This window comes from Hypanus sabinus, chromosome 12 (genome assembly GCF_030144855.1).
Source record: "Hypanus sabinus isolate sHypSab1 chromosome 12, sHypSab1.hap1, whole genome shotgun sequence".
NCBI lineage: Eukaryota > Metazoa > Chordata > Chondrichthyes > Myliobatiformes > Dasyatidae > Hypanus > Hypanus sabinus.
The window spans coordinates 36,236,064-36,249,711 of record NC_082717.1 but is presented as its reverse complement, the minus strand read 5'-3'; positions in this window follow the sequence as shown (position 1 = coordinate 36,249,711).

Genomic DNA, 13,648 nt, shown 5'->3' with positions numbered 1-13,648 from the left:
ACCCTCTAGTTTATCACCAATATTTTATAATACTGTATGCCCTCTCTTTTGTTCTTATGCTGTCTTCAACTTTCCTTCTTGATCATGATTGCCTCATCCTCTCTTTTGAATGGTTCCTCATTTTGGAGATGATATGATCCTGCAGCTTATGAATTACACTCAGAAACTTCTTCCACTGCCGTTCTGCATCATCCCTGCTAGTGTCGCCTTCCAATGAACTTCAGCCAGTACCTTGTTCATGTCTCTGCACTTACCTTTATTCAACTGTTATACCAACACATCTGTCCTTAGCTTCTCCTTCTCAATCTGCAAGGTGATTTCTATCATATTATAATCACTGACTCATAAGTGTTCTTTTACCTTAAGCTCTCAAATCAAATCCGGTTCACTGCACAACACCACACCCTAGTAGGCTCAAAAAGGCCATTTCATAGGCATTCTACAAACCTCTTCTCAAGGGATTCAGTGCCAATCTAATTTTCCCAGTCTACCTGCATATTAAATTTCAAAGTACAAGAAGTTCAAAGTAATCTTATTATCAAAGTATATATATGTCACCATATACAACCTGGGATTCATTTTCTTGTGGGGATACTCAATAAAACCATAATAGAATAATAACCATAATGGAATCAATGAAAGATCATTCATCTTTTGATCAAAGAAGTGTGCAAAAGACAACAAACTCTGCAAATACTAATAGAAAGAAATAATAATAATAATAATAATTTATCGTCATTAGGTGGCATCTGGAAATCCCAGTTGGTGGACGATTTCCCTCCACGCTGCTCTGACATATTGGGAAATCATGTACTCGGCAGGTTACAGCAGTGGTTTGCCTTTACCTTTTGCCGGGTGAGTTTAAAGAGATCACCTTCTCTTGCAGCGGATGACCAGGACGTCTAAGTGTCTTGTCGTGCTCTTAGCGCTCCACCAACACCTACTGGCCGGCCTCCTCGACCGTTGGGCCATTAATCAGTCTCCTCTGCTCCATCTTCTAGGGCCAGACTTCACACGCTGGGATAGGCAGATCCCCTACCTCACTGAGGGTCGAAGATCCGTCGGCTACCCTCACCTGGTTTGGCCCGTCTGCCAAGACGGTTTACCGGGGTGAGGCCACTGCACGTGCTACAGCTACCTGGAGCCACAGGTGAGAGCTGAGTGCCAGGTGGGGACCAAAGGTGGACAAGTTACCCTGAAAAAGGGCAGGGCAGGCCCCCCATCAGAGGTGCTACCCCTCTGTAGACACCCCAACACTAATATTAAATAGGCAATGAATATCAAGGACGTGAACTGAAGAGCGCTTGAAAGTGAGTCCATAGTTTCTGGGAACATTTCAATGATGAGGCAAGTGAAGTTGAATGAAGTCATCCCATTTGGTTCAAGAGCCTGACGGCTGAGGTGTAATAACTGTTCCTGAACCTGGTGATGTGAGTCCTGAGGTAGCAGCGAGAAGAGAGCATGACCTACATGGTGGTGGTCACTGATAATGGATGTGACATTCTGTTCCCCATGGCCACTGTAACATTGTACTTTTTACGTAAGTAATAATATGTACTCCACATTCTGGCTATTATTTGGAGACCTGTATATAATTCCCATCAGTTATACCATCAGATCATCACATCTTCTGATCCTGTGTCACTACTGCTAATGACCTGATTTTATTTTTCACCAACAGAGCAACTCAAGCCCCTCGGCCCACCTACCAGTCTTTTCATAGGATGTGTAACCTTGGATGTTTAGCTCCCGCCTGGGATCTTCTTCCAACTATGACTCTTTCAACAATACTATACCTGCCAATATTGAATGGTGCAGTAAGCTCAGTGTACCTTGTTCTGTACACTGTGTGCATTCAAGTTTCTCAAGAAATTTCCGTGCCTCAATGATCAAGCACATGGTGTCACTCAATGACTGAACTATTTTTATGAATGAAAACCATTTTAAGAAGAGACCGAATTGACGATGCTTCGTGATGTTTCTTCACAGCAGTTTCATTTGTGCAACAGCATTTCCAGAAATAATGATGACTGCATTTCATGTTCCATATGCAAGCTTATAGTTTGTAATTTCTCCACTTGTTCTTCACTTCATAAAGCAATGTTTCATACTGAAATAAGGTTTCATAGGTTCTGGCAGCTCTCTAACCTCCTTCAGTTTTTCAAAAATGAATCAACTTATTTGATTTTCAGTAGAAGAAAAAAAAGGTGAACTTGATCCTGTCAAGAACAGCAATATATTCAAAAGCACCTCAAGATTCTCCCAAGAGTGCTAGCAAAATACTGATGTCGATGTACATTGCTTCATATGTAGTCAGAACTCAGAATGGGGTATTGTTACAGCATAGACGACAGCCACATAACTGGTTCCATTCCTTTGCCCTTTCCACATAGTCTTACAAACCTTCTCCTTTCAGTTGCCTTTTCAGTACCACAGCTGAAAATCTGCCTCAGAGAGTGAGGTGCCTCAGGTTGAGCAAGGTAGGGCTTTTTGCTTTGGAGAGAAGGAGAATGAGAAGTGCCTTGATAGAATTGTACAAGATGATAAGAGACGTAGATCCAGTGGACAGCCAGAGACTTTGCTACTGTTGTTTTGTTGCTTTTTATGTTTTTTTTTTGTTTTGTTTTGTTGTTGTTCTGCTGAGGATTGTGGGCATGCTATATTGGCTCCAGGATGTGTGATGACTCTTGTGGGCTGCCCCCAGCACATCCTCAGGCTGTGTTGTTTGCTAATACAAATGCTGCATTTCACAGTATGTTTCGATGAACATGTAATAAATAAAATCAATCTGAATCTGAGATTTTTCTTAATTTGCAAATTAATAGTCAGTAATTGCTGCGGATAAATTGCAATAAATAAAGTCAGCTGTTTGTTAAAGTTGGCCTTTTTTGAATACTAAACATCCTATTAAACACCTACTTAATGTTGACAGTATTTTGTTCTATGACAGTGAAAGATGAAACACCTTTATATGGCATCTTTAACCAATCACGTGCTGGCACATGGCCAAGTGGTTAAGGTGTTGGTCTAGTGATCTGAAGTTTGCTAGTTCGAGCTTCAGCTTGGGTCCTTGATTGAACAAGGCATTTAACTACACATTGCTCTGCGATGACACCAGTACCAAGCTGTATCGGCCCTTGCCCTTCCCTTGGACAACATCGGTGTCGTGGAGAGGGCAACTGCCAGTCTGCCATACAATCCTGCCCAGGCCTGTACCTTGAAAATCCATGGTCTCTCGAGACTAACGAATGCCTATATATATATATAAAACCAATCAGAATAACAGATTGTAAAATAAACAATCAAAAGTCTGACCAAAGTTGTATCAATAGAGGAGAAGAAAATTTGGATGAAGAGAAAAGGTGACTCAAAGAAACAAAACTGATTATATGCTACTTTTAAAGTCTCCAATGACAACTAAAACCGAAATGAATTAGACACTGTACTTGCGTTCAGAAGAATGAGTGGGGGATCTCATTGAAAACTATCGAATGTTTTGAAAGGCCTTGAAAGAGTAGATTTGGAGAGGATGTTTCCTATGGTGGGGGAGTCAGACCAGATAACACATCCTCAGAATAGAGGGGTGCCATTTAGAATGGAGATGAGGAGGAATTTCTTCAGCCAGAGAGTGGTGAATCTGTAGAATTTGTTGCCACAAGCAGCTGTAGAGGCCAAGTCATTGGGTATATTTATGGTAGGGATTAATAGATTCTTGATTAGTCAGGGCATGAAGAAATATGGGGAGAAGGCAAGAGATTGGGGCTGAGAGGGAAATGGATCAATATGATGAAATGGCAGAGCAGACTCAATTGGCCAAATGGTTTAATTCTGCTCCAATATCTTGTGGTCTTACTTAATTTCTAGTGGCATAGTGATTGACTGGTGGTAATTAAAACTTATTAAACTGTTAAAACTAAACCTAGGCTTAAATGGATAAGTCCTCAATTTTGCTTTTGGTCAAGGATTTAATTTGTAGATGCCTTCTAAATAAAAGGACTCTGCACGTTCATATTATTTAAACAATGTGTCAGACAATGGTATATCATTTGTCCAAAACTAAAAGCAAAGAGACATCTTACATAGAAACATTTAACTTCTACCTTTAAAAGTGCATTTATCATCAGCTGCAGCTGCTACACATTTGTACATTAATAACACTGAGTGCAATTAACATTGCTGCAACATTTTTGGAAAGTTACTAGTGATATTTTGGAAGATGGGGAACAGATAGAGGCTTGGAAATATGTCACAAACTAGCAGAATAAAGTGTTGGAATGATTCTACTGATTGCTGATTAAACAGTAAATTGCAAATTAAAGATTATCTCAGATCTGATACTGTCAGCAGTGAGTGATTTGAATCCAGCCAGCGCACTGGTCAGTTTCCTTCAATTTACTTTGACACTTCTGAATGCTGGATAAACATCCTACACTCGATCGCTAACCTGCTTATGAATGTCGAGCACTTGGTCAAAAGCACCTAGAGCCCAAGTGATATTACTACGAGACAGATTAGAACAGCAACATAAAAAAACTGAAAGCGAAACTCAAATAATTAAATACCTGTATCAAAACCTTTTAATCATGTATCAAAGCATTTCTTTTAAACAATGCCTTATTAAATGCTGATAATATTAATCCTACCTAGAAGGGTGACCTCACCTTTCAGATGTGGTTCCTACATCTCTCTTCTTACTATAGGAATAAATTCAGAAGGGGTTTATTCTTCGTTTCAAATGAACCTTGATGACTCAGCTTTCTTCTTGGGCCGTCCCTTGGGATCAAAGACAACTTTCTTCCACTCTGCTTCTGTGGGATCTGTGGTGATCAGGAAGGCCAATCTGGGACCCACAGACCACCGCAAATCCTGATCCATCGGGTATATGGATGGTTTGTGAGTTGTGGTTTTCCTTCCACCACGTGTATCTGATTTCAGTTTGATCCAAGCACATGGATTCAGGATGGGTTGTAACATCCCAAATGGGTCTCGGCCTTAAAAGCTCACTGCTTACTCCCCTCCATATGTATTACTTGACGTTCTGAATTCCTCCAGCATTTTGTGTGTGTGTTGCTCAAGATCTCCAGAATCTCTTGAGCAAACGTTCCTTTTCTGCTTTGATTAGTCACGGGAATATTCTTGAAGTATTCCCTCTGTTGATTTGGTAATCTTTCCTGGTGCCAGAACTCAGAACAGAGTATCTAGTTTGGGAGTCAAGTCTCTGGAATGTGAGGGACATGGCCAGCCCACCTGAGCTAGCTGAGTGTCACTAGGATCTCAATGCATGGCATGTCAGAATGTGGACCTTAGCTTACTTATTCTTCCAGTGAATTTGGAGGAGTTTGTAGACACTGCATGGCTGCTGAATTTCCAATACTGTGGGTAGTCATGGTCTCAGAAGGTTAGGGATCTGGGTAGATGGGAAGTGGTCACAGGAGTTGACCTGAACATTTATTTTCTGTGGGAGTCGATGCTGTAAAGAGATAGCAGGCCGGTAGCGGAATTTGTTTTCTGAATGTGAAGTATGAGGCACTGACTCACCACCCAGGTGTGCTGTGGAAGATTGAGGTTTACTGCTATGGTGAAGAAGTGAAGGGTGGTTTGGATCTCCAACTGTGAGCATACAGACAAGGCATCATCAGATAACTGCTTCATCAGAAGCAGTGGAGACTACCTCAGTAAATATATTTAAGACAAGATTGGATAGATTTTTGCATAGTAGGGGAATTAAGGATTATGGGGAAAAGGAGGCAGGTGGAGATGAGTCCATGGCCAGATCAGCCATGATTTTATTGAATGACAGAGCAGGATTGACGGGCCAGATGGCCTACTCCTGCTCCTATTTCTTACACTCTTAATGTTCTAACTGCAGCTTAATGAATAAAGGCAGGGTGGTCTTGCTTCTGGTATGATATCAATGAAGACTAAACAATTTCTTATTGGTCCTGTAAACTAGTTTCACTGAATGCAAGGCTTTTGGAGGTTGTGTGTCCCATAGCAGTGAAGAGAATTTCGAAGAACATCAGAGACTTGGTGACTCATGGGCATGCAATAACTCATGACAGTGGGAAAAACAATTCTCATCCAGGGGAGGATATGCTGGAAATGTGCTGTCACACTATGGGGGCATAGTGATGCTTCCTCACATGGTATGACTGGAACCAATGGTGGCTTGCTGTTAATTTTCAAACTTCTCTCCTGTATTCCTTTCTACCCTGGCACAACTGCAGTGACATGGTCCTATTTCAGTATACGAGTTCTTTAAGCTTAGCTAAATTTTACATTAGTAATTTTCAACTTTTTATCTGGGTGCGTCACAAAAGAAAGTTAAACATTCCTCTGTTCTGTGACTGGAGGACCATTCTGCAACGTCAGCTTTAAACCAGGACAGTAACAAATACCTACCCCAATGCACAATGTAAGTGAGGGTAAAGAGCGATTTTACACATTACACAGTACGTGTCTGGAGGAAAGTTTTACTTTGAAACTCATAATTGTGGTGAGGTCACCAGTTCTCTCCACTGCTCAATCTACAGTACCTTGACTTTGCCTTTATTTTGTATTGACCCTGGGTGGTACTGACATGTGAGTATATTGCAGCAAATATAGTTTAGTACTGTTGTTGAGTTAGGCTAGGCTCATTCCCAGAGGTGACATAATACCCCACATCACATCCAACATAAAACACTAAATCAATAACCTCTCTTCTTCAGATATTTTGATCACAAACTAAGATCTTGAAAGAATGGGCCTTTTTTCCCCCTCGATTTTAAGGTCTTTCTGATTTTTTTCCTGGTTCTGAAGTCACTGTTCAGGAGGCTTGTTTAGTGTAAATTTAGCTGATGCGGTGCTGCTCTGACAACAGGGCTAGGCCTGCGCTCAGAGACACATTGACCTGTACGGAGTGAAGAAAGTATGCTTGGAGCAGGTTCAACATTGCCCCTGGTGTTCCTCATGTATCCCACGATGTTCAAGGACGAAGCTGCTATACAGGCAGCCTCTCCTCATTATAATATTACTTCCAGTATAGATGATGCTAAGGGCTGCACAATCAGCCTTTCAGATGGAGTGACGAAGAGCAAACCAAACTATCCAGTTTCGCTGTGACTGAGGCAAGAGTGCCTTAACAAGCAACGTCCTGGGATTTTTATAAAACTGCTAGTACTCAGGCTGTTTAAGTGTTCAGTTTAGAACAGCTAATCTGTCCTTCTTTGCATTTGGGCGGTCTGCTTTCCTAGTAAACAAGCTGTCACGAGAAGCCCCAAGGACAGATGATGTATTGTCATAAGAAAACAGCTTTGACACACTAAGCCAGCTTGCTGTCTCAGGGGCAATGCCTAATAGCTTTCAGCCTGTTGTTTCAAGGTACAATGAAAGCATCAGTAAGGTGTGTTTTCCTTCAACTCCCTGTTGTGTTGCTAACCTTTGTCTATTCATTGATTCCTAGTTATGGCAGTGGGGGAGGAGGGAAAAGATTGCACGGCCTTGTTGACCTGGAATAAAACTGGGTGTTCAGTGTACTCTGCATACACTAATTGGCTCAAACAATGATATGTAATAGAGTCCTAAAGTAGCTGTGGCCGGTAAGTCTCAGTGTACACAGTATTAGCTGAAATTTAGATTTAGCAGGAAGGGTTGAGACGTTTGCTTTCAAAATCCTTTCCTCAGATCCATTCTCTAAAGTCAAGAGGTGTTGAAATTCCACTCACAGATGCACCCTGTGTTAGACAGGAGTTAAGGAGGTTGGCTCTTATCACGTTCACAAGAAAGCGTAACTATATGTTTTGTAAATTATTTGTGCAAAAAGTAACACTTAACTTAAATGACCTGTCAGAAATTGCTGCAGAGAATCCTGTTTATTTAACTAAATACGCAGCACACATATAAAGCAACTCCTGGAGGTGGGGAGAGACTATGCGGGCAACCACAAGCCTTCCTTTATAAAGCCTGCTCTGCAGGCCACATTACCATGTGCAGCACTGGACTCGAGGAGGCCACTTATCACATGTACCTCATCTGCATCCTAGTTCCAAATGCAGTCGCTCCGAACGAAGAAACCCGCAACATCACCATGGAGTGGAGATGCTGGGAGAAGGGGAGGAAAGGCTCTCCCTGTGTCAAAGTGAAAAATGAGGAAGATCACAGCATGGAGGCCTATTATGATAAGTCAGATGATTTGCTCAAAAACATTAAAACATTTGTTTCAAATTAGCTGCATTTGCAACACTAGTAAACGTAATTGACGTCTAGTGGAGCTGTCCAAGAGGGAAAAAGCTGATGCAGCTAAAAGGATATGACTGTAATTATTCTCAATTGCTCTGACAATTACAATACATTCAGTCAGCTCATCTGAATTGTTACTTCAGAATAAACTATGGCTGGGGCCAGGTCAAAACATACATCACAACATTGCCTGGAAATTGAAGCCATTTGTAGACATCTTTTGTGCAAAAATAGAACATAAAGATAGATTTCCAAAGGTTTGGTCGTTCTAGTGATCACCTCCAGCTCATTTAACGCTCATCGGGAAATGGTGCTATTGCTGACATTGGTCCTGCTTCACTGTGCAACCAAGGCACCATTATACGTCATCAAGTAATAGCTGCTAATACGTTACTGCATGCACGGCAGCCGCTTTTACAATAGCAAAACTACTTGAGTCCTTGGTATTAGCCACAAACATAAACGGGGAAGTAACACCACTGCAGTTTGGCAAAGAGACGTAAACTAAATGGACTTTGTAGAGGCATCGATTCGTCACTTACAGCCACTTCTAAACTCATTGTTTGCTGCTCAGCACATCAACAGTTGCAAAACGGTGGGTTCCCTGAATGTGTACTCAAGCACTTTCCATGTTATACACCTTGATGCAAGATTCTGAGGTCTACTAGAGAGGCCCGCTTGTACTGGGGTCATTTGTGACACAAGATCTGAGTGAAACACTGGATTGAGCAAAGACTAGAGACCTGTCTTTCCCTTCAGATGTATGGCAGGCTCTTCTACTCAACGTTTGCAACTGGAAAGAAGCAAGGTCCTTTAAGGGCCAACTGTATTCTAAGAGAATCAGAATCAGAATCAGAATCTGAACCCTTTATTATTGCCAAGTATGAGGACACATACAGGGAATTTGATGCCCGTTTCCCTGAGCTCTCTCTGTACAGAATTAAAAGCAAAAAAAAATAGTGCAAATAATCATAAACTATATACAATGAGGTCCACCTGATTGAATGTACAGGTGGACTTGATTTATAATAGACTAAAATTCAAGTGTTCATAAGACTGATGGCATACGGAAAGAAACTGTTCTTGTACCTATTTGTCCTGACGCACAGTGATCTAAAGCGCCTACCAGAAGGAAGGAGTTGGAACAGGTGATGTCCAGGGTGTGTCGGGTCTACAATAATGCTGCTTGCTCACTTCCTGACTCCAGGTGCATATAAGTCCTAGATCGAGGGCAACTTCACACCAATAATCCTTTCCACGTCTCTGACGGTTCTCAGTCAAGTAACAATATGGCAGCTATGAGCTGGGCGTAGAGATCTCAGACTGAATTGTGTGGGTTTTAATTTATGTGCAAATTACTACTGGGCTTGTTTAAATACATTTTTTCCCAATTTTGCAACCTATTTTTGGAAGCTTGGGTACTACAAAGAACAGATGTTTAGTGTAACAAAAATGAATGAACTTCAATTTGAGTTCCTATATCTGATTATTCTTATAACTCATTTAATATTGTAAATATACAGACAAATTACAGATAAATTAAAAGATAAAGCTGGAGCTGTACAACAGACCATTCAGTAAAAGGGGAAGGATGTTTGCCAGTCAGTCAGATATGAAATTTTTTATCAGACAGAAAATATTAAAGCAGAAAGATGGATGGCCTTAGGGCAGATGAGGAACTGGTGGGTGTGGGAGGCACTCTCTCAGAAAGAAAAGTTATCTGGCTTTTTGCTGAAGAAACAATATAATGTATGTGCCTGAGGTGAGAGGAACACTTTAGTTTGTCCAATTCAAAATGTATAGGTTAGCTTTATACAGTTGTTGACTTGTGGTGTGAAATATTTTGTTTTCTAACCACAGGAAGATGAATACTTATTCATGATATGCCTTTTTATTTTAATATAGATGGCCACAAACACAGAAGCTGGGTGTATTCTTCACTGTGACCAACAAGTTTGAGATGAGGATGAATGTTTTGAAACTCATGTAGAATTACATTAGCTGCATTCTCTCTTGGACTACCCTTTCTTTGACCGTCGTGCTATCTGACCTATGTTGATTCTTACTGCACCCATTGCTTTTTCAAACCTATCTGTTCTAGTGCCTCTCCTGTTCTCTAACCCTGTACCCTCCAATATCTTCTGAGGTGGCTGGGTTCTTTATTTTTGGCATCCTTGTGCATCCACCAGAAGCAGCTATGTCTACAGCTTTCTGGGCCCTGTGCTCTCAAACTCTCCCATGACGTTGCATCTCACATCTCAGTTAAGTAATTTCTTACAAATTCCGTCTGAATAACACATTACATTTTGTCTGATAGTGCTTCCTTGAAGCATCCTGGAAAATTTCTACTACATAAAGGGTGCTACTGAAATTACAAGATGCTTGATTTATTTAAGTTCAAAGTTCAAACTAAATTTATTATGCGTATGTTACTGTATATTATCTTGAGGTAAATTTTCTTCCAGACAGTTACAGTAAAAAAAGAAGTGCAACTGCAATAGAGTTTCACTAAAACACAATGAGAAATCAGACAAAGACAGAGACAACCGATGTGCAAAGGAAGACAAACTTTAAAAATAAAAATTCCTGAGACCAAGAAATGTAAAATATTGTGACAGTTGTTCAAATAAATTGAGACTGGAGGTGGTAGAATCAGTTCAGAATAACTGTTTGTGAAATTATCTATGCTGGTTCAGGAGCCTGATGGTTGTAGGTCATTAACTGCTCCTGAACCTGTGGTGTGAGAACTAGGGCTTCTGTAACCTCTGGCTGATGGTAACAGCAAGAAGAGAGCATAACCTGGAGTGTGTTTTTGTTTCGTCTATTGTCACAACAGGTCAACAGCAGGTGGCATTTCATTGGCGCTTCACTCAAACCTGGACGTCGGGACGGCAAAAATGCATACATCAGGATGCTCTTTATCGACTATAGCTTGGCATTCAATACTATCATCCCCTCAAAACTAATCAATAAGCTTCAAGACCTTGGCCTCAACTGTGCGTCTGGATTCTCTATTTCCTCACTTGCAGACACCTGTCAGTTCAGATTGGCAAAAACATGACATCCACAATCTCCATCAGCACAAGTGCACCACAAAGGTGTATGCTTAGCCAGCCTCCTGTCTACTCACTTGATACTTATGATTCTGAGGCTAAGCACAGCTCCAACATAATATCTAAGTTTGCTGATAACATCACTGTCATTTGTTGAATCAAAGGTGGTGACAAATCAACATGTAGGAGGGTAAGTTTGAAAACCTGGCTAAGTGGTGCCACAACAGCAATAAGTTCATCAGTGTTATCATTTCAGAGGATCTGTCCTGGGCACAGCACCTAAGTACAATTACGAGGAAAGCTCAGCAGTGTCACCCTTTCCTTAGATACTTGCAAGGATTTGGCATGTCATCTAAAATTTGACAAACTTTTATCGAAGTGAAGTGGAGATTATATTGACTGGTTGCATCACAGTCTAGTATGGAAATACCAATGCCCTTGAATGGAAAACCTACAAGAAGTAGTAGATATGGCAGAGCCTATCACAGGTAAAATCCTCCTCACCATTGAGCATATCCACACAGAGCGCTGATGCAGGAAAGCCGCATCCTTCATCAAGGACCTCCTACCATCCAGGAAATGCTCTCCTCTCATCGCTGCCATCAGAAAGAAGGTACAGGAGTCTGAGAACTAACATCACCAGGTTCAGGAAAAGTTATTGCTCCTCAGCCATCAAGCTCTTGAACCAAAGGGGCTAACTTCACTCAGCCTCATCACTGAACTATTCCCACAACCAATGGACTCACTTTCAAGGTCTCTTTATCTCATGTTCTTGATACTTATTGCTTATTTTTTTAAGATTTCTTTTCTTTTTGTATTTGCACAGTTTGTTGTCTTTTGCACACTGGTTGTCCACTTTGTTGGTGTGGTCTTTCATTGAGTCTACAATGGTTATTGGGATTATTGAGTATGCCCATAAGGGAATGAATCTGGGGGTTGGATATGGTCAAATATTTGATAATACATATACCTTGAACTTAGAACTTTTGAACTTTGATGATGGTGAAGGATCAACTTCGGTGATGGATGCTACTTTCTTACGGCTGTTCTCCATATGAATATACTCAATGGTATGGACAGCTTTGTCTGTAATGGACTGGGCAGCATCCATCTCTTTATGAAGTTTTTCTGAACACAGCAAGGTTATTAGGGAATGTAATACATTCTACTGGGCTGTGAACGGAAGCCGGTTCCTCAGGAAGGCTCTGTAGCCCAGGGTACCCCACAGAGTGAAGATGGGACAGCACAAGGTAAATTGCACAAGAACTATGGAATCACTGAATCATATGGGATCCATATGCCATCTCAGCTCACCACTGCCTCACCTCACTCCACCTTCCCAATCCTCCCATCTCTCCACCTTCCCCATTTAAAATTTCACACATTTTGTTTATTTACCAAACTGATTTTCAATTCAAGTTTAAAAAAATAAGGCTGATACATGCCAGCCTGTAAATGATCTTCATTTAACATTAGTCATACAATGAGAAATAATGCTCTTTTCATAAGAGTGGTGAAGAAATGCAGCTATAAATTGTTTTAGAGTTGATAAATACATTCCTCTGCACATTAGCAAGCATGCCAATTTTGTTTTATCTAGGATGGAATTCACACAGCCCCCATTGTAGGTATACTTATTTTTGATTGTAGAATTTACTATCTTCTGTAAAGATTTAATCATTGCCAAGAATGTAACTTTGTAGTCACACCTGCTCATATAGGTAAACTGTTTTGTTACAATGAACATGTGATACCTTAAATTTATTTTCTATAAAAGCAAAATAGAAACCATTTGAATATCCCTAGGAGTTATTAATAGGCATATATGTGATTTTACAATCTATGGAAAACAGAATAATTGTATAAGAAGTACATGTAAATTTTACTTACAGTTCCTCTGGAATGTGACTGAAATAATAAAAAAAAATTCCAGTCAAAAATGTTACAATATCTGTCTTCCTACTTAATACAATTCAGCAATTATAATTCACTATCAATGCACAATATATTAAGGTGGCAGAGGCATTAAACTGCACCCTATGCTTATGAGATTACACCTTGATTCAAAGAATGGAGAAAGCATTTAGGGCAAATTTTAAAACTGCGTATTCAGAAGTATTCATTTACTAAACTAATTTCTGAGAGTCTAAAATTCACGTTCATGATCGGTGAATATAATGGGTTGTGATGTGATGTGTTACTTTTAAGAATTGTCTTGAAGCATTGAAGTGACTTCGTATTTCTAGCATGAATAAATCTCCATCTAAGCCTTCTGCATATACTTGCAGCAACACAAAGAAACCCACAGACATTTCAGGACATGAACTCTTAACTTGGCAGTTATAAGCTCACTCACCTCTAAAAAATTAATTCAA